This window comes from Dipteris shenzhenensis, chromosome 24 (genome assembly GCF_047967505.1).
Source record: "Dipteris shenzhenensis isolate YYH24624 ecotype China chromosome 24, Dip_SZ_1.0, whole genome shotgun sequence".
In the NCBI taxonomy this organism is placed as follows: domain Eukaryota; kingdom Viridiplantae; phylum Streptophyta; class Polypodiopsida; order Gleicheniales; family Dipteridaceae; genus Dipteris; species Dipteris shenzhenensis.
Window position 1 is genome coordinate 54,001,717 of NC_141619.1, and position 24,768 is coordinate 54,026,484.

Below are 24,768 nucleotides of genomic sequence, written 5' to 3' on the forward strand. Positions count from 1 at the left end.
TGTGGCTTTGTTTGCTTCAAACAAGGACAACCTATGCAACTTTGTCTTTATAGGTACATGGGAGCACATAGAGAGCAAATTCACCTTCTCCAATGTTGCATAACTTTCACCTGACCACTTTAATGACAATACATTGCTCCACCAGTGATCTCCAAGGGCGGGATCAATAATGTTGAGGATCTTATTACAAAAAACAATATATCCACTAAGATTCATAGTATTGTCAAACAGTAAACTACATAAAATTGCGAATCAAAAAAAGAAAAAAATAAATAGCTTTCCAATTCTATCGCTATACTTCCTTGTAAGCTCATCCACTTCTTTCATTTTCAACTTGTGAATTTCATCTTCAGAGAGAGTTGAGCGAAGAGGCTCAATCTTTTTGTGCAAATCCTTGCTTAATTGAACATATCAAGTATCCAATAAAAAATAGAAACAAATACAAATTTAGAAAAAATAAATACATTACAACCTTTTTGTCAAGAAATGCATTCAAGTAGATGAAATGTGTACAAATCATTCCACCTACATTATAAACAAGCCTGCCCAAATATCTCCTGGTGAGAGGAAACCATGGTTCTGCTCCCTTTGTATGCTTCCTTCTTATTGTAGCAATTAATTTCACATCTTCATCTTAAAGCTCCTTAAGATAATCATCGAGATTTGCAAAACAAATATTGTAAGTGTTCACAAGCTCATCTCGCAACAAAGTAGCCACCAAAGCATATGTATTGAGGCTTCAAAAAAAGAACAAAGAATAATATTTTTGAAAAAAATTCGGAGCCAAATAAATTGAATGTAAAGGTAAGAGAGAAACAATACTCACAAGTTCATGCATTGAAGACATGAGAGGAGAATGACTTTTTGAGGATCAATGATAGTAGACAAAACTCGAACATGCTTGTCCTTGCAATTTGCAAATCTCTCTTTAATAATTTCTAGCCATGCCACTGTCCTATGGTTTCCTTCCCAAACATAAAACATATGATTTGACAACATATGTAAGGAAGGTCTCCTGGCAATCGCCTCCTCAAAATCTTTATTTATTTCTGGATCCTAGGTTGAAATGACAACATCATCCACAATCGACTCCTCACTTTCACAAGTGTATATCTTCATGCATTGAAGACACGAGAGGAGACTGACTTTTTGAGGATCAATGATAGTAGACAAAACTCGAACATGCTTGTCCTTGCAATTTGCAAATCTCTCTTTAATTCTAGCCATTCCACTGTCCTATGGTTTCCTTCCCAAACATAAAACATATGATTTGACAACAGATGTAAGGAAGGTCTCCTGGCAATCTCCTCCTCAAAATCTTTATTTAGTTCTGGATCCTAGGTTGAAATGACAACATCATCCACAATTGACTCCTCACTTTCACAAGTGTATATAGAAACAATAAAGACACCCTTTTCTGACACATAACCCTCTTTACAAAAAGCAATCTTCACACCTGAGAGGTCATCCCTTAGACCGTGAACTCTCGCATATGGGATGAGGCAAGACAAAGGAATTGGAGGACAATCAAAACAACTTACAGCCCGTGTTATCTTGAGAATATCTTTCCCTTATTCCATAACCATCCTACTTTCATCCTTCAATGCATCCCCCTCCTTCAATGCATCCTCCTTTTTGTAGGTCTCAGGACGCAGCACATAAGGTACAATTTGTAATGTTGACTCTTTCACACTTATATCTTCATGAACACTTTGACACTCCTCAAGCTCCATTGGCTCAACAGAATCCTCCCTTATTGTATTGCGAGCCATCATGGAACTTCTACCTCTTTGAAATTTTTTAGACCCTCCTCTTTTAGGTGAGTCAAAAGGACCAGTTCGAGGACTGCAACCAACAAAAACCACACATATATATAGACTTGAAAGATAGTACAGATCTAGGCCTGGCTTTAGATATATACCTTTTGGACCCATGGACTTTCTACGCTAGAGATATAAGACTCCAAACCTATGCACATACCAACAACTCACTATATAAGATGAAACATCCAAACCTGTGCAGATACCAACAACTCCATAGCAAGCACTATCTTTGCATTAACTACAAAAGCAAAAAATCTTCTAAAAGACCTTTCACATGCTTAGAAGGGAGTTTTAATGCTGATAACAATTGAAAGTGCATCTTTGTTGAGCACATCTGAGCAGTTTGGATTTTAAGTGATTGATATCATCATCTTGCCGATATCATCACATGAACCAACCTTTTCTTCGCACGTACTCTTACATTCATATTTTAACACACATGTACACAAGCCCTACATTCCAAGCACACCCCTAGGCAATACACCAGCCCAAGTACACTTATATCTACGGTGATATCCAAAAAGAAACCTCTATCATCATTAATCTCCCACAAAATGACACACTCATAGAATGATAACATGAGGCGGGTGTGGAGATGAAACTATTATTGCAAGCATAAGCCTAAGAGCCATTGAGACACCAAAAACCAAAGGAAACTAGGGAGACTCCCCCTAGGTGTGCAAGGTTACATAAGGAGCTGATAAGGCTATGTCATACTATAGGAGGAAAGAACAAGACAAGTGTTACATAGTGCCAAGGGATGTCCATCTACAAAGTGTAAAAAGGATAGCTATGCGAAGTGCTTTACAAGGCCTTGCACCATGAGATTGCTCGATCAAAAGAGCCCTAGATGCAATCGTACTATCCTCAAAGGGCGTGAATCAGCTCCTACCAAGTAGCTGTGATTGTCTTTATGGGTGACTCCAATCTCCCCTCAAAAGCCTGAAGGCAGCAAATCGTCCAAGTGAACCAGATGGTGAGGCTGCTAAGCAAATCCTAGCAAAGATCACTCGCAACTCCTAACACATCACTACCACAACATCAATGCAATCTGTAAGTGGCAAGTCTTGTGTTGTATGTCTTTGTTTATAAGAGCAAAGAGGAAGCAAAATATAAAGATGGAGAAAGAGAAGAGGCAATGTGGGAGGTGGAGAATCTTATCTGCGACACTGCTCAGACGTGAGATATGTGTACCTGAGAGAGCCCGTGCCAGCACATGCTATTTGATGTGAGTCTTCTTGGGAGCTGTTGAGGTCTTCATGCGAGCTGTTGAGGTCTTCACACACGAGGTCTTCATGTGAGCTATTGAGGCATGGTTGTGGTGTTGACCCGAGCCACAAGAAGACCAAAATAGTGTTTACAAATTTTGTATTTTTGTTTTGCAAGTTTAGAAATATTATTATTTGATAGATGAGATATATAATTTTATCTATAAAGATTACAAAAGAATAAGCGATTGCATGTATATATATATATATATATATATATATAGTTATGCATCTATATATTTATATTGCTTATATATAAACCTTGATATTTGTACAATCTTTATTAAGATTCTTTAAAGGGTAGACTATCTAGAAGAAGAATCGACATTTAATGCATTGAAACATTAAAAGAAAAAACATTTATATTCTTCAATATAAAAACACATTCCAATATCATTCAAAAGATGATGGCTTCTAAAGACGACTTCTTTGATTCACAAATATCTTCTTGTCTTTAATAGTCATCATAATTTGGTGCTCCTTTTAGATAGTGGCCATGTGACGTTACTTCTTCAAGCTACAACTATTTTCAAAGAAAACATTTTCTAAAGCCCATTTCTTAATTGCTGATCTTTTTCTTGCATTGTTGCTTTCTTCTCGTTGTCTTCTCTAAAGGATTGAAAATGACTCACTGTGTCACAATCTATGGACCTATTAGAGGATCAAAACTTGTTATTCGTTTGGAGTAGAGATATTGTCAAATATCTCTGAGTGAACTTCGTGAACATTTTTAGCTTGCAAAAACTCAATCAATGAGTATTGTACAGATGACACTTGGTGATGAGAAAATAAATATTAAAGTTCAGACTTTGGAGACATTAGAAGATGGATATATTCTTGATTCATATATGCAGTCATTCTATAAACTTGTTTTGCTAACAGGTCACTCTGGCTCTCCAATAAACATAGAAGATGATGCACCAAGAGAGGGCTGATGTACAAGAGTTGCCTACTTCCTATGATGGATATATTGCCTTTGATCTGGCTCCATGCAGGAGTGACTCTTCAATGGCAGGAATGGAGCATAAACATGATGGACATGTCTGGGCAGATTATGTAACATGTAATTTGGATTGCTTTCCAGGTATTGTGTGATTTTGTGCGATTAAGCAGGTGTGAAGGTCATTTATGCTGCTACAATTTGGAGTGCTCATTTTTGGCATGATGTTCTCTAGTAAATTAAAAACATTGGATTGGAGAGCTAAGGAAGGTTTCTTCGATTGGACAAATAATGGAACCTTGGTGTGCTCTTTTTGTCGTGTGGCTCTAGACTATGGCTCCAGACTGCATTAAGCAATGCCCAGCAGTAATATATTACTGTATTCCCAGAGATCATATAGGGCGCACTAGATGTGTCATTCACTTGGGTTTTCATGAGTGACCGCCCTATTGTAGATGGTTCTTCTAGACAACAAAAAAAGGCAATTGACAACATGGTTTTTTCTTATGCAAAAAAAAAAAATATTTATGCTACAACAAAGCAGATTGAGATAGGTGTGGCCCAAGATGTAATATTGGATTTGTTGCTGAAAGAATTGCACGAAGATAACAATGGAGAGTTTGGTGACAAGGAAATGACTGATTTGTTGAATGTTGTTACTCCACTATCAGACAAGAAGAGGCTTCAAAGATGTTTGGAGAATGCACGAATAAATTCAACCTATGGACTGAAGGGGCTTGAGGCTATTCTAGATCTTGAGAGTAAGGTCAAATATCCATTTATTCATAGTGTGCTTTTTCTTGGCCAGCTTGAAACAGACATTCAGCCACATGTCTTCAAAATGTCAATGCTAGGAGCAAGAAGTGGCTTGGATTTGGTTAACAGGATGCAACTTGAGGGTAATCTGCAAGAAATGTGGGTACACTTTGATCATGTCCATAGATTTCAGGGTTGTTCTATCATGGGTGCACATGTATATGACCCATATATCCGTGAATTATTGATAATTGCTACTTGTAATTTCAAAGATTGTTCTACTTATAACCAACAATTATCAACATGAGATCACTGTCAACATAAGCATGAATTAAAATAAAACTTATCTTAATCGTCTCGATGTCCACGATTAAGAAACATAGCCATAGAATAAAACCACAACTCTGATACCATGTTGACCCTAAGACGAGAAGAGAAGAGGAACGACGAGCACATACGAGAGAGACAAGGAGCAGGGAGAGAAAGATGAGACACCAGAAATGGAGCCCCTGAAGTGTGTAGAATAGAGACATCATATGAGTATATATAGTGGGGACCTCTAGGGTTAGGTTGCTATATATAGCACAGTCTATATATAGCTCCAACACATCTGTGTTTGTGTGTGCATGCATGTGTGTGTATGTGCATGTGTGTGTGTGTGTGTGTGCATAGAGGGGGGGAGAGGACACTTACATTGTTTCTTGGAGCTTGGGGATGGTGCTTGATGATGAGGGTGTGGACGGGGGGAGAGAGAGAGAGAGAGAGAGAGAGAGAGAGAGAGAGAGAGAGAAAGAGGGAGTGTAGCTATGGAGGAGGATGAATCTCTTTCTTCATAGACTGATGCTTCGCCAGAACGTGCAAGAAGAGGGACAAAAGACGGTCGCTCGCCTCTGTCCCTCTTCTTATATAAAAAAATTAAAATTCATTTTATTGCCAATATTATCGCGTACAATATCGCATAAATCACCGTGGATATTACCATGCATATACCCACTCTATGCGCGTGCTCGAATTTTACTCTTGATATATCTACTTTTGGTAGGGCATGGATGATTCTTGCTTACAAAGTGTATGTAGGACATAGAATTGTAATATTCTATGTACACTAGGAGATTCTTTGAAGATTTTCATATAGAAATCAAATATTATTTATAGACTAAATATTGGGATGATCTTTTCTTTGTAAAATCAATATGTCAATGTTATTTTTTTACCATTTATTTCAAAAATTATTTTGACCCTTGTTCATGCGTGCAAAACGAATGGGATGATGAGGGATCACCGGTGGGTCTAGAATGCAACCGATGGTTGGTCGATCGCTTGTCTTGCCCCTACACGAGATGTAAAAGAGGCATCGCATGTCTTTGATGCGTGTGTCTGGTACACATTGACTGGCACACGTTGAAAATTGCAGCTTATGGGAGGATCCACGGAAGCGTACATGAAAAGAGACAATGGACCCATGGACGCTGGCGAAGATGGACATTGCTCCTCATTGGAGTGTCATTGGTAGTGGAGCATAGAGGATAAGTGAGGAGCGGCTATGAGAAGAGGCCATCATAGGGGTTTCAACCCTCCTCCCCTCCCCCTCCCCCCCTGAAGTTGGCACATCAAGAGGGGTGCATGATGGAGGTGCATCCGTCATTGTTCCACCCCATGTGAGAGTTGAGGACACCATTTTATATGAAATGGTAGAGGATTTAATCCTCAATGAAGCAAATGATGATTGTGAGGATGATTACACATGCGAGAAGGCTAGGTAATCTTCAGAGGAGTCCTTGCTTGAAGCAGTCCGCAAACTAGTGTATGAGGGAAGCACTTACTCTATTTTATAAGACTCCCTCAAAATGTTTAATCTTCAGGCAATGTTCGGATGGAGTAGTGCAAGTGTCGATGCACTTATTAGGTAAGTATTCATATATGTTTTATTATCGTTAACACTATGTATAATACTTAGTTTCTAATATCACCTTTTTATGATTTTTTTGGTGTTTTAGATTGCTAGGGGAAAGTTGTTACCGGTGGGTAATCAACTACCTGATAGCCGCGTTAGAGTGCGCGAGGTATTATGACGAAACTTGGACATGGATTATGCATGTATACATGCCTGTGTCAATGATTGTGTGCTCTTTCGTGGTGAGTATGCCTACGCAGAGGCCTGTCCTAGATGTGGCTAGAAGAGGTATAAAGATGGCATGCAAACCACCATAGTGCCTCGCAAGGTCTTGAGACATTTTCCACTTATCCCTTGTGTCCAGTATATCAGAAGCAAAGGAAGCAATATGATACTTGCATGACATGCATCAAATCGTAGTACAGATGGAGTCATGAGAATGCCAACGGATACACCGACATGGGGTCACATTGAGGATACATGGCCAGAATTTAGGATGGAGTCTTGACACTTGAGGCTTGGTTTGGCTACTGATGGAGTGAACCCCTTTGGTGAACACTCCACTACTTGGAGTACTTGGTCGGTTGTGCTTGTGAACTACAACATTCCACCATGGGAGACAACAAAAAAGGTAACATCTTTCTCTCTCTTCTCATCCCAGGCAAAGCATAAGGTTAAAAACATGGATGTTTATTAGAGCCTCTTATCAAGGAGCTCCAAGAGTTGTGGAAAGGCATCGAGGTGATAGATGTTTGTAGGCCCCCTCGAGATCAACGTGCTTTGGTGAAGGCCATCCTTTTGTGGTGGACGATGCATGACTTTCTAGGCTTTGGAGAGATCTCTAGTACGCTCATATCCTATCTTTAAGTGTTATGTTTATATCAACATGTATTGAAAAGTGTGCTCATCCTTCTTGTTTGTATATGTGCTTTAGTTTAACATAGTGCATATCCAATTTGTGGTCCATCGTTAGTCACAGAGAGGCCCGTGCTCCTAAACAAGGTGATATATCCCAACAACCAACGATTCTTGCCTACATCGCATCCTAAGTATGTACCTTCCACCAATGGGATGGAGCCATTCCAATGGAGCATGCAACGATTGGGCAAGGCATTGGAAAGAGCATCATGCGCAATTCCCTCTTCCTAATGGACCACCGAGAGGTATGTCACGATAGTCAATCTCATTGAGCCTCCTCTATTGGTCAAAATTGAAGATCCAGCATCTTTTGGATCCCATGCATGTGTTCAAAAATGTGGGACAAGCCATATGGGATCATGTAACATGTAAGAGGGATTCACTTTGTGCTAGGAAAGACATGCAAGCCTTTCGTCATCTCCCTCCCTTAGCCACACCTCATGTGGGACCTCGTGGAAAGATTATCCTTCCCAAGGCACCTTGGATTATGTCCAAAGATTAGCAAGAGCAAATGAGGCAAGTCATTGCCTCCATTCGCACCCGCATAGGTTACATGCGGTCCCTCAAGGGTACATTCACAAAAAGCAAGAAGGGAGGCTCTGCTCAACTCTATGGACTCAAGAGTCATGCATGTTATAAGATGCTTTAGGTTAAACACTAATCCTTCTTTCTTTATTTACACGTGCTCATGTCTTTAATGCAATAATCACATGTATGCTCTTGTTTTATAGTTTATCATTCCAATAGGCATAAGTGGATATGGAGATGCAAAGGTGAAAAGAGCAATCTTCAAGGTTGGAGATGTGGTGAGGTAATGAACAATAACTCCTATTCCATTAGATTCTCTCTCTCTCCAATAACATGGTTGAATACTTGTATTACTTGTAGGCTTGTGAGCTCCAAAGAGATAGAAATCTCATCCACCTATGCAACTCGTCTTTTTGCAGTGGAGGCCATTTGTGCTCTTGAGGATGCTTTTTCACGATCCATTCTTGTTAGTCAAGTGCACCTACTACTCCATTTAGTTCATGAGATTGCCATTTGTGGAGCGGCGCACTCTAGGTGGATGTTCTTTGTGGAGAGATTCCTTAAGACACTAAAAGATTTTGTCAGATTACGAGCTCAACTAGAGGCAAGCATAGCAGAAGGGTGGATAGTGCAAGAGGCCGCTTTTGTCTATGTCTCTCAATATCTCTCCACCGTTGATCCATCATTGCCTCATCTATGGACCGAAGAGGAGGACCCGAAGATGCACTCCAATATCCCTAGTGAAAGGGACCTTGCTCGTCATGGATAGAGATTTTTGGGCTATGGTTGGTCAATAATTACTCTCTCTACTCAATGCTCCTGTGATGACAAAATGGGTGGATATGTTCGAGGCACGTGCAACAAAAGATCGAGAGAGAGATGCATGGAAGAAGGCACATGGGGAAAGGAGAGCACCTCCTTTTCCTAAAGAGCTTGTGAATTTACCCGCTCTCATTAATGTGGAATGGATACATGTTACGATGACCAAAGCTGAGACACAAGGAGTGCAAATTAGCCTTAGGGAATGGGAGTATACAAGAGGGTGCATACCAAAGGTAATGAAAAGGTAGTCCATATGTGGATTTACTTGTGTATATGTCTTTGTGTATATTTGTTTGAGTATATGCATTTAAAATCTATTGATTTTGCAAGGCCTTGCTTTCAACTCTATGTGATCTCAAGGGTGTCATTTTCATACCCGAAAGGTGGATGAGATCAGAACCACAAGTGATGAGCAAGTGATAGTGGAATCATGAGCAACTTTGAGACTACAACCAAAGAGGTGAGGTATTGTGGAACCATAGAAAGAATAATCAAGGTGGATTTCAAAACATTTCACTCGTTTCTCTTCAAGTGTCGATGGTTTGCAGGTGTGGTGATGAAACATGAGAATTATTTATACATGGTGGATTCGACCCAGTTTCATCATGGAAATACCGATATCTTGGTACATCCTACTAGTTGCGAGCAAGTAAAGATATGCAAGAAGTTATAATTAAATTTATAGAAATCAAGTGGTCATTGCCTAACCTACTTCTTTTGAATTTTTTTATTGATAGGTCTTCTATGTGCCATCCCTACATCAAAGAAGACTATGGTATGTCATTCTAGTCACACCACGGAGTAGATCTGTCTTTGCAGAGATAGATGCAAAGCATGTTATTGATCCTAGTATAGCACGCACTATAATAGAAGCCTATGTTTACCACAAAAATAGACGCGTAAGTACACAAGTCATTGGGAGTGGGCATCATGCGCGTATCCAACAATATGGTCGATAATAAGCATGGTACTGGTCTAGGAGAAATAAGTGCGATAATAAGCGCGCGTATAACGTGCTTCTATTATCGTGCATGTACCCGCGTCTATTACCGTGCATATATCCGCTCGTATTACCACTAGATGGATTTTTCCAAAAAAAAAAAGGAATGACCATTTGGATTAGGTTCTAAAAAGACCCATCCGGATGGGCATCCCTTTTATTAAAAAAATAATTAAATTTTAGGTATGATTAAAACCAAGCATTTCATAGACAACAATTTCAAATTTTAATTTTTCATTATTCATGAAGAGTTTTATAAAAGAAGCCCAAAACAAAGATGGGCTTATATACATAGGAGAAGTTACAAAATAAAATTAAGGCTAATCATTGTCTTTCTCATTATCATTGTTAGCGGAATGCCATTCACCACCTTCACCTCTTTGGCTCTTAAAAAACACATAGAATATTAGTAATTATTTGATCATTAAATTAAAAATTATTAAACTTCTAATCAAATCTATTACTTACCTACTGAAGAGTCCCAATTGCCCTATCAAACTCATCTTGAGTTATGTTGCAATTTTCGAGGAGCTATAGCCATGTTTCGTACTCTGTGTGGACCTCTCGATACTTCACTATCTCTCATGTCGGTCGCCAACCAGTAATGTGTGCCTAAATCAATAAAAAATGTTTAGGATATGATACTTAGAGTTTAGTGTTTAATGATTTTTATTTAAAATAATAAAAAGACTTACAAATTTGTCTTTCCAAGCAGCCTTCCCTCTAGAGCCATAATACGTAGGCACCTGTCGAGACCTGGTCTCCCTCTGTTGCTCGTATACTGCTCGACCACCGGGTGTGCTCTCCACTGGCTATGGCTCTGCATCATGGACATTTTTCAGATAGTAATTTCTATCCGATTCTGTCACTTGCTTGCCTGCCATCCATCGGATACTAGACTTCTTGTTTTTTAGGAAGAGCTTTACATGCTCTTCAAGCCATTACTGTGAAAACTGGTGTTTCAGTGGATTTGGATACCGGATGTGCATGCAAGTTTCTATGTAGTTCAGGAGACTCACATCTTGATCCCGAAATCTTATAAAACAATTTTGATATGTTGAATGTATCAGATTATTTAAGTGAGTCCGTAATCTCCTACTAGCAGTAGTATCAGGATCCACATCTCCACCTCGGTGGGTATGATAATATAGACCCTGCCCATCGGGCGTCGGTCTATCTGTGTCCTCATTCTTTGTAGGAGTGGAAAGTGGTGAAACATGAGGAGAGTCGACATCCCCTCCACCAAAGCAACATCATCCACTGGAGCGGCGTGAGCATCTATCGCTACTAGAAAATTGACGATGACCCTCTGAAGGCCTCCACGTGTAGGAGAAGGTCGATGTGAGAGAAGTGGAGAGGCAGCTTGTGAAGGCAATGGAGAGGGCTGATGTGATGGAAATGGGGAGGGACCTCGTGACAGCAACGGAGAGGGTCAGTAAGAGGAAAGTGTAGAAGGCGGTGCCGTAGGCGGCACACTCTGGACTAGTGGTGTTTCTCGATATGGAGAGGTATATGGAAGCGTAGAGTAAATCCCATAAGCACTAAGCTCTTCGGATGTATATCACCCAAACAATGAGGCCGTAAGCTACTCTTACTCTGTCCATGCATGCAAAGCGGCCTAGATATCAACTGGACTAGCCGCGCCTAAGTAGCTAGATTATAACCCTCTGAACTGGGCATCATCTGCAGCGTGAGCCTTCGCATATGATAGCCCATCATTTACAAAATCGCTTATACTACAAAAACGATTCGAAGAAGATAAAGCCATAATCTGAGATAAGAACAAAATAGATATTTTAATAATATGCTCTCTGTCTCTCTCTCTCTCTCTTAATATAATTTTTAACTAGTGTCTAATTAGAGCACATTAGACAAAGAGAGACAGAGAGAGACACAGAGAGAGACACACACACATAGAGAGAGAGAGAGAGAAAGAGAGAGAGGAATCAATTTGGAGTGTTTTTTATGGGCCACCCAAGGGGCACATTGAAGAGGGGAAGAAGGAGGGAGAGTTCATTGGAGTGTACATGGGGGTGCACTTCAAATGGGAGGAGAGGGAGATCAATGTGTCATCCAAGGCACATTGATGGGGAGGAGATAGGGAGAGTACACATTATGAGGGGAGAGAGAGGGAATGTGCACATGGAGGTGCACATTGAGAAGAGAAGAGAGAGAGAGATCAATGTGCTATCCAAGGAGAGAGAGAGAGGGAATGTGCACATGAAGGTGCACATTGAGAAGAGAAGAGAGAGAGTGTGTGTATATGTGCACATAATGTGCACATACACACTCAATGTGCACATCAGAGTACACATTGAAGGGGGGGAGAGAGAGATCAATGTGCCATCCAAGGCACATTAATAGGGTCCTAGGAGAGAGAGAGAGAGAGAGTGCACATTAAGAGGGGAGAGAGAGGGAATGTGTACATGGAGGTGCACATTGAGAAGGAAAGAGAGAGAGTGTGTGTATATATGCACATTAATATGCATGTGTATGTGCACATTAATGCGCACATACACACTCAATATAAATATATATCTTATTTTTATAAATATCAAAAAATTATTTTATTTTTATATTAACGATCTTATTTTATTATTATGAAACCTAGTGTATATGTGTGTGAATCCTAGGTGTGTGAAATCTTATGTGAGGGAGGAATCCTATGTGAAGGGGGAATCCTATGTGAAAGAATCCTATGTGAAGTAGGAATCCTATGTGAGTGGGAGAATCCTATGTCTAGAGGAGATCTTACGTGGGTGCCTCTCATCTATAAAAGAGAGGCATACCTTCACTTAAGCTCTCTACATCTCTCATCTAAACTCTCTAAATCTATCTACTAATCTCTCTACTTCTCTCATCTAAGCTATCTAATCTCTCTACTAATCTTCAACCGGTGTAGTTGCCATCATCTATTGGAGCCTAAGCGGAGTCTATGGGTGCTTCTTCTATTGGTCCCTCTTCTACTCGGTCTCACATATGGAGGTAAGTGCTCTCACCCTTTTTAGTATGAGAGAGAGAATGTGCACATAATGAGGGTGCACATTGAGGGAGGGAGAGGAAGAGAGAGGGATCAATGTGCCATCTAAGGCACATTGAGTGTGTATGTGCACATATACACACTCAATGTGCACGTTGGAGTGTACATTGAGAGGGGGGAGAGAGGGAATGTGCACATGGGGATGCACATTCAGGAAGGGAGAGAGGAATGTGCATATAGGAATGCACATTGAGAGGGGGGAGAGAGGGAATGTGCACATGGGGATGCACATTGAGGGAGGGAGAGAGGAAATGTGCATGTAGGAATGCACATTGAGGAAGGGAGAGGGAGGGGGAGGGAGAGGGAGAGGGAGGGAATACACACTCAATGTGCACATTAAAGTGCACATTGAGAGGAGGGAATGTGCACATCGGGATGCACATTGAGGGAGGGAGAGAGAAAATGTGCATATGGGAATGTACATTGAGGGGAGAGGGAGAGGGAGAGGGAATACACTCAATGTGCACATTATTTGCATATTGAGGAAGAAAGCACATTGGAATGCTTGATATTTTCCAATGTATAATATGTACATTAGAGTGCATATTATTACAATGCATTAAGCATTCCAATGTGCACTCTAAAATGCAAATTGAGAAATGGAGAGAGAAATAGCACATTGGAATGCAATAAACATTTCAATGTGCACATTTAATATGCACATTGAAATACTTATTGAATTCCAAGTTTCAATGTGCACATTGGAATGCTTGAAGCATTCCAATATGCACTCTAATGTGCACATTGAAAGAAAGAAAAAAAAAACACATTAGAATGCAATAAGCATTTCAATGTGCACATCTAATGTGCACATTGAAATGCTTATTGCATTCCAATGTGCAATGTGCATCTTGGAGTGCACATTGGAATGCTTGAAGCACTCCAATGTACACTCTAATGTGCACATTGAAAGAAGGAGAAAAAAAAGCATATTGGAATACAATAAGAATTCCAATGTGCACATCTTATGTGTACATTGAAATGCTTATTGCATTCCAATGTGCAATGTGCATCTTGGAGTGCACATTGGAAGACTTGAAGCACTCCAATGTGCACTCTAAAATGCACATTAATGTGTGTGTATGTGTGTTTGCAATGCATGTGTGTGTATATGCAAGACGCACATTAATGCATGCATGTGTGTGCATGCAAAATGCACATTAGGTGTGTGCATGTGTGTGTATGATGCATGTGTGTGTGTATATGTGCATGTGCATGTGCATGTGCATGTGTGTGTGTGTATGTGTGTGTGTGTGTGTGTCATGCTAGATTCTTGCTTACAAAAATACCTAAGACATAGGATTGTAATATTCTATGCACATTTTGTAAGCATAGACTTAGGTAAGGAGAATCAAATAATTTTTATAAATTCAATATTAAAGTGATCATTTAGTTTTGTAAAATCATCTTGGTAGTGTTATTTTTTGTCAAGTATTTCAAAAATTATTATAAATCCTTGTTCATGCGTGTAGAACGAATGGGACAATGAGGGGCCGTAGGCGGGCCCGGAATACACTCAATGGTTGGCCGATCGCTTGCCATGCCCTTGCACAAGGTATAAAAGGGGCATTGCACATCTTCGACGCATATGCTTGGCACACGTTGAAGATTGGGGCTTATGAGAGGATCCACGGAAGCGTACATGAGAAAAGACGATGGATCCACAAATGTTGGCAGAGATCAACATTGCTCCACATTGGAGCATCATTGGTGGCGGAGCACAGGAAAAGGGAGGAGTGGATATGACAAGAGGCCATCACAGGAGTTTCAACCCTCCTGAGGTCGGCACATCAAGAGGGGTTCATGATGATGAAGGTGCATGTGCATCCGACGATGTTCTACCCCATGTGAAGAAACTCCATGTGAGGATTGAGGACACCATTTTACATGAAATGGTGGAGGATTTACTCCTCAATGAAGCCAATAATGATTGTGAGGATGATTGCACATGCGAGGAGGTCAGGCAATTTTCAGAAGAGTCCTTGCTTGAAGCAGCCTAAAAACCGGTGTATGAGGAAAGTACTTACTCTATTTTGCGAGCCTCCCTTGAGATCTTGAATCTTCAGGTGATGCTTGGATGGAGTAGTGCAAGTGTCGATGTGCTTCTTAGGTAAGTATCTTTATATATGGCAATATCGTTAACATCGCGTATTCTACTTATTTCTTAATATCATTTCTTTTCATGATTTTTTGGTATGTTTTAGATTGCTAGGGAAGTTGTTACGGGTAGGTAATCAATTTTCCAATAGCCGTCAAAGTGCTCGAGGTATTGTGACTAGCTTGGGGATGGACTATGTGCGCATACATGCATGTGTCAATGATTGTATGCTATTTCGTGGGTGGTGAGTATGCCTATGCAGATACATGTCCCAAATGTAGAGAGAAGAGGTATAAGGATGGCATGCAAACCACCATAGTGCTTCACAAGGTGTTGAGACATTTTCCACTTATCCCTCGTGTCAACATATGTTTAGAAGCGAAGGGAGTAGCACACTAGTCACTTGGCATGCATCAAATAGTAGTACGGATGGAGTGATGAGAGTGCTAGCAAATATACCAGCATGGGGTCACATTGAAGATACATGGCCAGAGTTTAGGGTGGAGCCTTGACACTTGAGGCTTGGTTTGGCTACTGATGGAGTGAACCCCTTCGGCGAACGTTCCACTACTTGGGCTGGTTGTAGTTATGAACTACAACATTCCACCATGGGAGACAACAAAAAAGGCAACATCTTTCTCTCTCTTCTCATCCCAGGAAAGCATAAGGTTAAAAACATGGATGTTTACCTAGATCCTCTTATCGAGGAGCTACAGGTGTTGTGGAGAGGCATCAAGGTGATGGATGTTTCTAGGCCCCCTTGAGATCGACATGTTTTGGTGAAGGGCATCCTCTTGTGGATGATGCATGACTTTACAAGCTTTGGAGAGATCTCTAGTATGCTCATATCTTATCTTTGAGTACTATGTATATATCAAAGTGTATTAAAAAATGTGCACATCCTTCTTGTTTGTATGCATGTTCTAGGTTTATCCACATCTAGGCATAGAGCATGTCCAATTTGTGGTCCATCATTGGTGACAGAGAGGCTCGTGCTCCTAAACAAAGTGATATATCCCAGCAACCATAGATTCTTGCCTACATCACATCCCAAGTATGTACCTTCCACCAATGGGATGAAGCCATTTCAATGGAACATGCAAGATTGGGAGGAGCATCATGCCCAATCTCCTTCTCCTAATGGACCACCGAGAGGTATGTCATGACATTCAATCTTGCTTAGCCTTCCCTATTGGTCAAAATTGAAGATCTAACACCTTTTGGATCCCATGCACGTGTTCAAGAATGTGGGACAAGCCATATGGGATCATGTAACGGATAAGAGGGATTCACTTGGTGCTAGGGAAGACATGCAAGCCCTTCAGCATCTCCCTCCCTCAGCTACACCTCACATGGGGCCTCGTGGGAAGATTATCCTTCCCAAAGCACCTTGGATTATGTCCAAAATGAGCAAGAGAAAATGAAGCAAGTCATTACCTTCATCCGCACCCCCACCGGCTACATCCGATCTCTCAAGGGTACATTCACAAAAAGCAAGAACGGAGGTTTGACTCAACTCTATGGATTCAAGAGTCAGGATTGGCATAAGATGCTTCAGGTTAAACACTAATCTTTCTTTCTTTTCTTACATGTACTTATGTTTTTAATGCAATAATCACATGTATGCTTTTGTTTTATAGTTTGTCATTCCAATAGGCATAAGTGGATATGGAGATGCAAAGGTGAAGAGAGCAATCTTCAAAGTTGGAGAGGTGGTGAGGTAATGTACAATAACTCCTATTCCAATCATGATTCTCTCTCTTTCTAAATCATGCGACTAAATACGTGTATTACTTGCAGGTTTGTGAGCTCCAAAGAGATACAAATCTCTTCCATTCCTGCAGCTCGTCTTCTTGTAGTGGAGGCTATTTGTGCTCTTGAGGATGCTTTTCCACGATCTATTCTTGTTAGTCAAGTGCACTTACTACTCCATTTAGTTGATGAGATTGCCATTTGTGGTGCGGTGCAGTACTCTAGGTGGATGTTCTTATTGGAGAGATTCCTCAAGACACTAAAAGATTTTGTCAGATTACGAGCTCAACCGGAGGCAAGTATGGCAGAAGGGTGGATAGTGCAAGAGGCTTTTGTCTATGTCTCTCAATATCTCTCTACCATTGATCCATCATTGCCTCGTCTATGGACCAACGAAGAGGATCCAAAGATGCATTCCAACATCCCTAGTGGGAAAGGGACCTTGTTCGTCATCATGGATAGATGTTTTCGGGCTATGGTAAATAACTACTCTCTACTCAATGCTCCTGTGATGACAAAATGGGTGGATATATTTGTGGAAGCACGTGCAACAAGAGATAGAGAAAGAGATGCATGGAAGAGGGCACATGGAGGAAGGAGAGCACCTCCTTTTCCTAAAGAGCTTGCAAAATTTCTCACTCTCATTGATGTGGAATGGATACATACTACGATGACCAAAGCTAAGGCACAAGGAGAGCAAATTAGCCCTAGAGAATGGCAGTATGCAAGAGGGTGCATGCCAAAGGTAATGAAAAAATAGTTCATATGTGAATTTGCTTATGCATATGTCTTTGTATTCATTTGTTTGAGTATATGCATTTAAAACCTATTTATTTTGTAGGGTCTTACTTCCAACTCTATGTGGTCTCAAGGACATCATTTTCTTACCCGAAGGGTGGATGAGAGCAGAACCACAAGCGATAGCGCAGTGATGGGGGCAACTTTGATACTATAAGTGAGGAGGTAAGGTATTGTGAAACCATAGAAAGAATAATCAAGGTGGATGTCATAACATTTCACTCATTTCTCTTCGAGTATCGATGGTTTGCAGGTGCGGTGATAAAACATGAGAGTGGTCTACATATGGTGGATTCCACCAAGTTTCATCATGGAAAAACCGATATCTTGGTACACCATACTAGTTGCGAGCAAGTAAAGAGATGCAATAAATTATAATTAAATTTATAGAATTCAAGTGATCATTGCCTAACCTTCTTGTTTTGAATTTTTTTTATTGATAGGTCTTCTATGTGCCTTCCCTACATCAAAGAAGACTATGGTATGCGATTCCAGTCACACCATGGAGTAGGTCAATCTTTTTAGAGACAGATGTAGAGCATGTTATCGACCCTAATATAGCACATCATGAAGATGCAGAGGAGGATGCCATCGAGGTTGATGAAATACAACCTCTCTCCAATGCGCACCATAGTGGGGAAGATGAAGATGGGGAAGATGACAATGACTCAATGGAAGATGCTTCGAATGAAGAAGAAATGAGTTTATTTATTGACCTAGCCACCATGGGCTTAGATATGGATACTAATGCTTGTAGAGACCTCTTGGCAGACGAAAATTGATATCCATCTTTTTGAGATTGATCTTTTGTATTGTGTTTGCCATTGTTTTATATTTATGCTTCTATTTTTGTCACTTTTTTTAAATTTATCATCGTAATCCTTGCCGTTAAATCCATAGGAATTTTCTCAATATTGAACAAATCTCTTTAGAATTTATTAGGTGGTATGTAAATTACATGTCCAATCTCCTTAAGATCTTTACATATATACATATATACACACACTTATACTTACACACACCTATATATTATAAATGATTAAAAATTTAATGTTTATGAGAAAGAGTAGAACAGAGATAGATGATAGGAGAGAGAGAGATATATATACATAGAGAGAGAAAATAAAAACAAACATAATATATAAGTGAGTTAAAATCTATATCTTTATGAAATATATACATACATACTTGTCCAAAATACATACATATATACATATATTTACACACACACACACACACACATATATATATATATAATAATTTATTTAAAAATGTATATGTTTATGAGAAAGTGTGAAAGAGAGACATATGATGAAAAAGAGAGAAAAAGAGAAAACAAAAAATAGACAAACATAATATATTATAAGTGACTTAAAATTCAAATATTTATGAAGAGAGGGAGAGGAAAATAGAATGGAAGAGAGATGATGGGGGAGAGAGAGAGAGAGAAAAGTGGAAGAGGGGGAGAGATAATAGTAGAAGAGAGAGAGAGAGAGAGAGAGAGAGAGAGCCGACACAATCAAAAAAGACAGGAGTTCAAAATTCGTTTTGAACTGTAATAATCGCGGTAATAGGCGTGGTAATAACCGCGGTAATAGGGCACTTGATATCCTCTCTCCACCTCCCCATCCTCTCTCTTCTCCTTCTCATTCTCTCTCCAAAGCCATGGTAATAACCCACTGTAAACACCCTATTCTCCCATAGTGACTCCATGAGGATGCGCATGCAGAGGAGGATGCCACTAAGGTTGATGAAATGCAACCTCTCTTCAATACGCACCATAGTGGGAAAGATGAAGATGGAAAAGATGACGACTTGATGGAAGATGCTTCGGATGATGAAGAAATGAGTTTATTTATTGATCTAGCCACGTCCATGGCTTAGATATGAATACTAATGCTTGTAGAGACCTCTTGGCAGATGAAAATTGATATCCATCTTGAGATTGATCTTTTGTATTGTGTTTGTCATTGTTTTATAATTATGCTTTTATTTTTGTCATTTTTTTATATTTGTCATCATGGTTATTGCTGTTGAGTCCATAGGAATTCTCTCAATATTAAACATATCTCCTTATAATTTTATTGTGTGCAATGTAAATTAGATGTCCAATCTCCTTCAGATCTATATACACACACACACACACACATATATATATATACATATACACACACATTTATAAATATATACATATACATTATAATTGATTAAAAATTTAAATGTTTATGAGAAAGAGTGAAAGAGAGAGAGAGATAATGGGAGAGAGAGATGTATATAGAGAAAACAAAACCAAACATAATATTAAAGTGAGCTAAAATCCAAAAATTTTAAAAATACATACATATATATGTTTCAAAAATATATACATACATATATACACACATTACACATACACACGTATATATTATAATTGATTTAAAAATTTAAATGTTTATGAGAAAGAGTGGAAGAGAGAGAGATGCATGATGGGAGAGAGAGAGAAATTGAGAAAATGAGAACAAACCTAATATATAAGTGAGAAACTAGGAGGGAGAGATGATAGGGGGAGAGAGAGAGGCATAGAGATGATGGGAGAGAGAGAAATGATAAAGAAGAGAGAGAGAGAGAGAGAGAGAGACAAAAGCAAAAACAAACTAAATAGGTGAAATTTTAAAAATTAATCTTTAGTGATAATAAGCGCGATAATATTCACAGTAATATCCGTGGTAATACTCGCGACGATAATAGCGCACTAGATATTCTCTCTCTACATCTCTCCACCTCTCTTCATTCTCTCTCCACTCTCTCTCCAAGATCGCAATAATAATCTGCTACAAATACCCCATTCTCTCATAGTGTTGATCTTAGCCACTATGGACTTAGACATGGATACTAATGTTTATAGAGACCTCTTGGAAGACAAAATTTGACATCCATCTTGAGATTAGTTTTTTTTGTTGTTTTTATGTCATTGTTTTATAGTTATGCTTCTATTTTTGTCATGTTTTTATATTTATTATCGTGGTTTTTACCGTTGAATTCATAAGAATTCTTATTATATCAAACATATCTCCTTAGAATTTTATTGTGTGTAACCTAAATTAGATGTCCAATCTCCTTGAGATCTTTCATTTTCTAGTATATTAGAGAGAACAATGCCAAAAATATATACATATATATATATACATCCATACACACACACACACACACACACACACACACATATATATTATAAGTGATTAAAAATTTAAATGTTTGTGAAAGAGAGTGAAAGAGAGAGAAATGATGGAAGAGAGAGAGAGAGAGAGAGACAAAGAGAAATCAAAAATAAATATAACATCAAGATTTCTTTAAAAAAGTTAAAGAGATAATACACACACACACACACACACACACACACACACATATATATATAAGTGAGTTAAAATCCAAATATTTATGAAAGAGAGTGGAAGGGAAACACAATGGGAGAGAGATGATGGGGGAGAGAGAGAGAGAGTGGAAGGAAGAGAGATGATGGTGGGGAGAGATAAAGAGAGAGAGAGAGAGAGAAAATGAGAACAAACGGAACAGGGGGAATTTTGAAAAAAGATGAAAGCGATAATAAGCATGGAAATAAGCACGATAATGGCGCACGCGGTAATAACACTCTATATCTCCTCTCTCCACCTTCCCCCACTCTCTCTCTCTTTCTTTACTGATTGTCTCTCTGGGGGTGTGGTAATAATCCAACCAAGCACCCCATTCTCTCATAGTATCACCAAGAGGTATGTCCTTTATATCGACCACAACATCTATGTCCCTCCCACCTCTTGATAATCCTCTCCATCCTCAATACATTTATCATACTTTGCCTACATTTTTGTCGTTTCTTGAAATAGCTTTTCCACCATAGTCTCTCTATTCTCATCCCTTTGTATCAGCTTTTTCTCTTCCATAACCTTGTTTCTTTAAATTCTTGACCTTACCCTCTCTATCTAACATCCAAAATCTTACTCCCAAGAATTATCCTAGGTATATTAATTTTATGTAACTTTTGTCAGAGAGTGCGAATGGATGGCAACAAGTAATTGCCATTCTGTTATTGGTGGATCCCTCTTGTAGATCATTATGGATGCAGGTGCCAAAACCCACCCTGATCATTCATGGTATGTCTCCTTCTCTTGTTCCATATATTTATTTCAATGGATCTTAGTCCAAAGCCTTTGGCACAATCTACAAATGCTAGCTGATTAGAAGAAGATCTGGATAAACTAATGATTTTAGAGTTTGATGATATGATAGACAAGCTTTGAGAGTTTATTTGAATCAAACATCGGTTGGAGGAACTTAGAACTTTGGTAGGAAATCCATTCCACAAACTTCTTGGGAAGTTACCTTCTTCTTTTGAGTCATTCAAGGACAATATATATCTTTGCATACCATTGAATTCTTTCGAGCTAAAAATCCTAGGTCTTTTTCATGACAAACTCTTATTGGAAAAGATGATGGAGCAAGATGCTACTTTTATTCCAAAGGCAATAAGCAAAAAGATAAAGAAAAGCCAAAGATAAAGGACTCATCATCATCAAAAGATAACAAAACTTCTCAATCTAAGAAGTCACTTAAGTGTTTATTTTGTGGCCAAAGAAATCATTCCAAAAAAAGGTATTCACTATAATAATTTCAATGAATACCGGTGTTTCAAGCGCCGGTAATAATACACAATCATTGAAAAAAAAAAGAAGTTACGGGCGTTGGTATTTGCGCTGTAACTATTTAGTGCTGGTAATATCGACGCTAAGCGCTGGTAGTATTATCGTTCATATTTTTTGTGGTAACTCCGATAATACCAATGCAAAGCGTCGATGATACCAGCATTTTATTAACCCCAATAATATCGGCGTTTATTCCGTCGATATTATCTACGTATTAGAAATAGAAAAATAATCACGAAATGTCGATATTATCGGCGTGCACACAGCCGATAATACCAGCATAACTAGCAGGGTGCCGATAACATCAACACTTGCAGAAATATTAAACGCTGATATTATTGGCACGAGCAGAAAGCGCCGAATACCCCCAGCTCTTACTCCACCAGCCGGCTAAATACTTGCAATACTCCCCCCTTTGAGCACCCTAGGCTGCCTCCTCTTTATGCGCGCGTGGTCTGCCCTCCTTCGTTTATGGCTGCGCCTTCCTCATCTCCTATGGCTGCGCCTGCAGCTTCTCATGATATGGCTGCCTCTGCACCTCTTGGGTCTGGTCTGGCTGCCTTCGTCCCCACTCCTCGAAATGCTTTCCTCCTGAAGATGGCTGCGCCTATAACTCTTTTCCTGTCTACGCCAGCTGCCAACCCCCCCCCCCCCGAGAGCTGCCCGAGAGCTCCTGGCAGCCTCCTTCTTCTGTATGGCTGCGCATTGTGACTCTTTCTATATGGCTGCCACCCTCTCCTCGTATATGGGCCGCCCAACAGCCTACACGGCCCCCCTATATTTGGCCCCCTTCTCCCCGGCTGTATGGGCTGCTTTTTCCTCCGGTTCTGCACCCTTCTAAACAAAGCGTACTGTATCAGTTCTTTTCGACAAGCCTTTCCCTGTTTTTCATGCATGGCAGCCCCTTTTAGGCTGCACCCCTCCTTTACGTGCATGGACTCTTCTATTTTTATCAGCCCAGCTTTGCTTTCTTAATGGCTAGTTGCCTCTTGCGCGTCCACCTGCTTCAATATAACCTGATTAAAGCTAAAAAAGTCTTGCACTCCCGTGCATTAATTTTATCTCTGATTCGAATTCAAGTTTAATCTCCGGCATACAAATTCTAATGAGTATTTGCAATATTAGCCATGCGATTCTGGCCTCTAAATCAGACATAGAGGAGCCCAAACTTGGGAGTCTTCATCTCATGTAGTTGTCACCTCTTCAAATACACCACTGGGTAGCCATAAACACACTAGACATTATCTGTTAGCAAAAACACCAAAATTCATAAAAATTTATATTTTTATTGAAGATTCTCTGTATAGGTGTGCGACAGCACGACATCCACCCCCTCTGGACCTGCGTATCCTCCGGTATGCGCCAACCATAGGAAATAGAGCATCATCTGCATAACAAAATCATCATAAAATCAAAATATCCTAAAATATCTACTACATCCTTGAAGCTTCGATGTCAGTCCTCTAGGATCGAAGGGCTTCTTCAATGGCATCTGTATAGCACCATCCACATATAACTCCATATCCGTAGCTTCACTGACACTGAAATCAGCTCCAATTCCCAGATCAAATGGGTAGTCCTTGGTCATGAAAAGTAAGTATATATTTGAAGCTCCATCGCTCCATAATAAGAATCTCGCTGGCATATCCCTGGCATATGAACCTGGAATCTCATTGAAGTCCTCATGGATTAGTCGTTGATCATAGGAATTCTATGGGATGTAATATGCTCCATCCTTCATGTATGTGAGCCTCTCTACATGGGATCTATCTAACTGCATCATAGAATTGTTAATGGCTTCAATCATAACATATATCAACATCTTTCCATGAAAGTCAGCTAACTGCAACAATATAACACGATTAGCATCCATAGACATCTTTTTGTTGATCCTTGCATAAACTCCCATAATAAAATCAAACTTCGCGTCTTTCAAGTCAGAATGATATGTATCAAAGAGATATCCTTGGATAAACTTATGCTCCATTCACAGCTTCCAAACACCTGTTCCATTGTAGAATCCTCTGTATCTCCGATCTCCATAACTACTCAAGCAGCTCATAAGACATATAGTTTGCGGTGGTATATTGTCACCACCTCTGAGAGTCTTTGGCATCATAATAAAAGCTTCGTCATTTGTTGCTTTGATAAGAATAGTGATTTGTATAGTCTGCTCTATCTGGAAGGATATAAGAGAGAAAAACTCCATTGATTTGATTATTTGGGAAGCTCCATAGGTTAGCCTCCATAAGTCTTTATATGCTTGTAAAGTGCCAGTGGATCTTTGAGAATAGTTCATAATACCTTTGTCATAAATTTGGCTCATCTCTGGAGGTTGGTGTAGATAAGTAATAAGGGTCTGTATTTGGTCGTTAAGATAAGGCTCTATCATCCTCCTCATTGTGGGAACCAGCATCAGGTCATCATAATTAGTAGTCTCCTCCCCATGCCACTG

At 39.6% G+C, this 24,768-nt stretch overlaps 4 pseudogenes; 3 read left to right on the plus strand and 1 right to left on the minus strand.

Moving 5' to 3' along the window:
• Window positions 1–223: 223 nt before the first annotated feature.
• Window positions 224–1,772, minus strand: LOC147886811 (uncharacterized; annotated as a pseudogene).
• A 4,469-nt stretch (window positions 1,773–6,241) lies between these two features.
• Window positions 6,242–7,215, plus strand: LOC147886812 (uncharacterized; annotated as a pseudogene).
• A 1,892-nt stretch (window positions 7,216–9,107) lies between these two features.
• On the plus strand, window positions 9,108–9,908 carry LOC147886813 (uncharacterized; annotated as a pseudogene).
• A 6,131-nt stretch (window positions 9,909–16,039) lies between these two features.
• On the plus strand, window positions 16,040–18,419 carry LOC147886814 (uncharacterized; annotated as a pseudogene).
• Window positions 18,420–24,768: the final 6,349 nt, after the last annotated feature.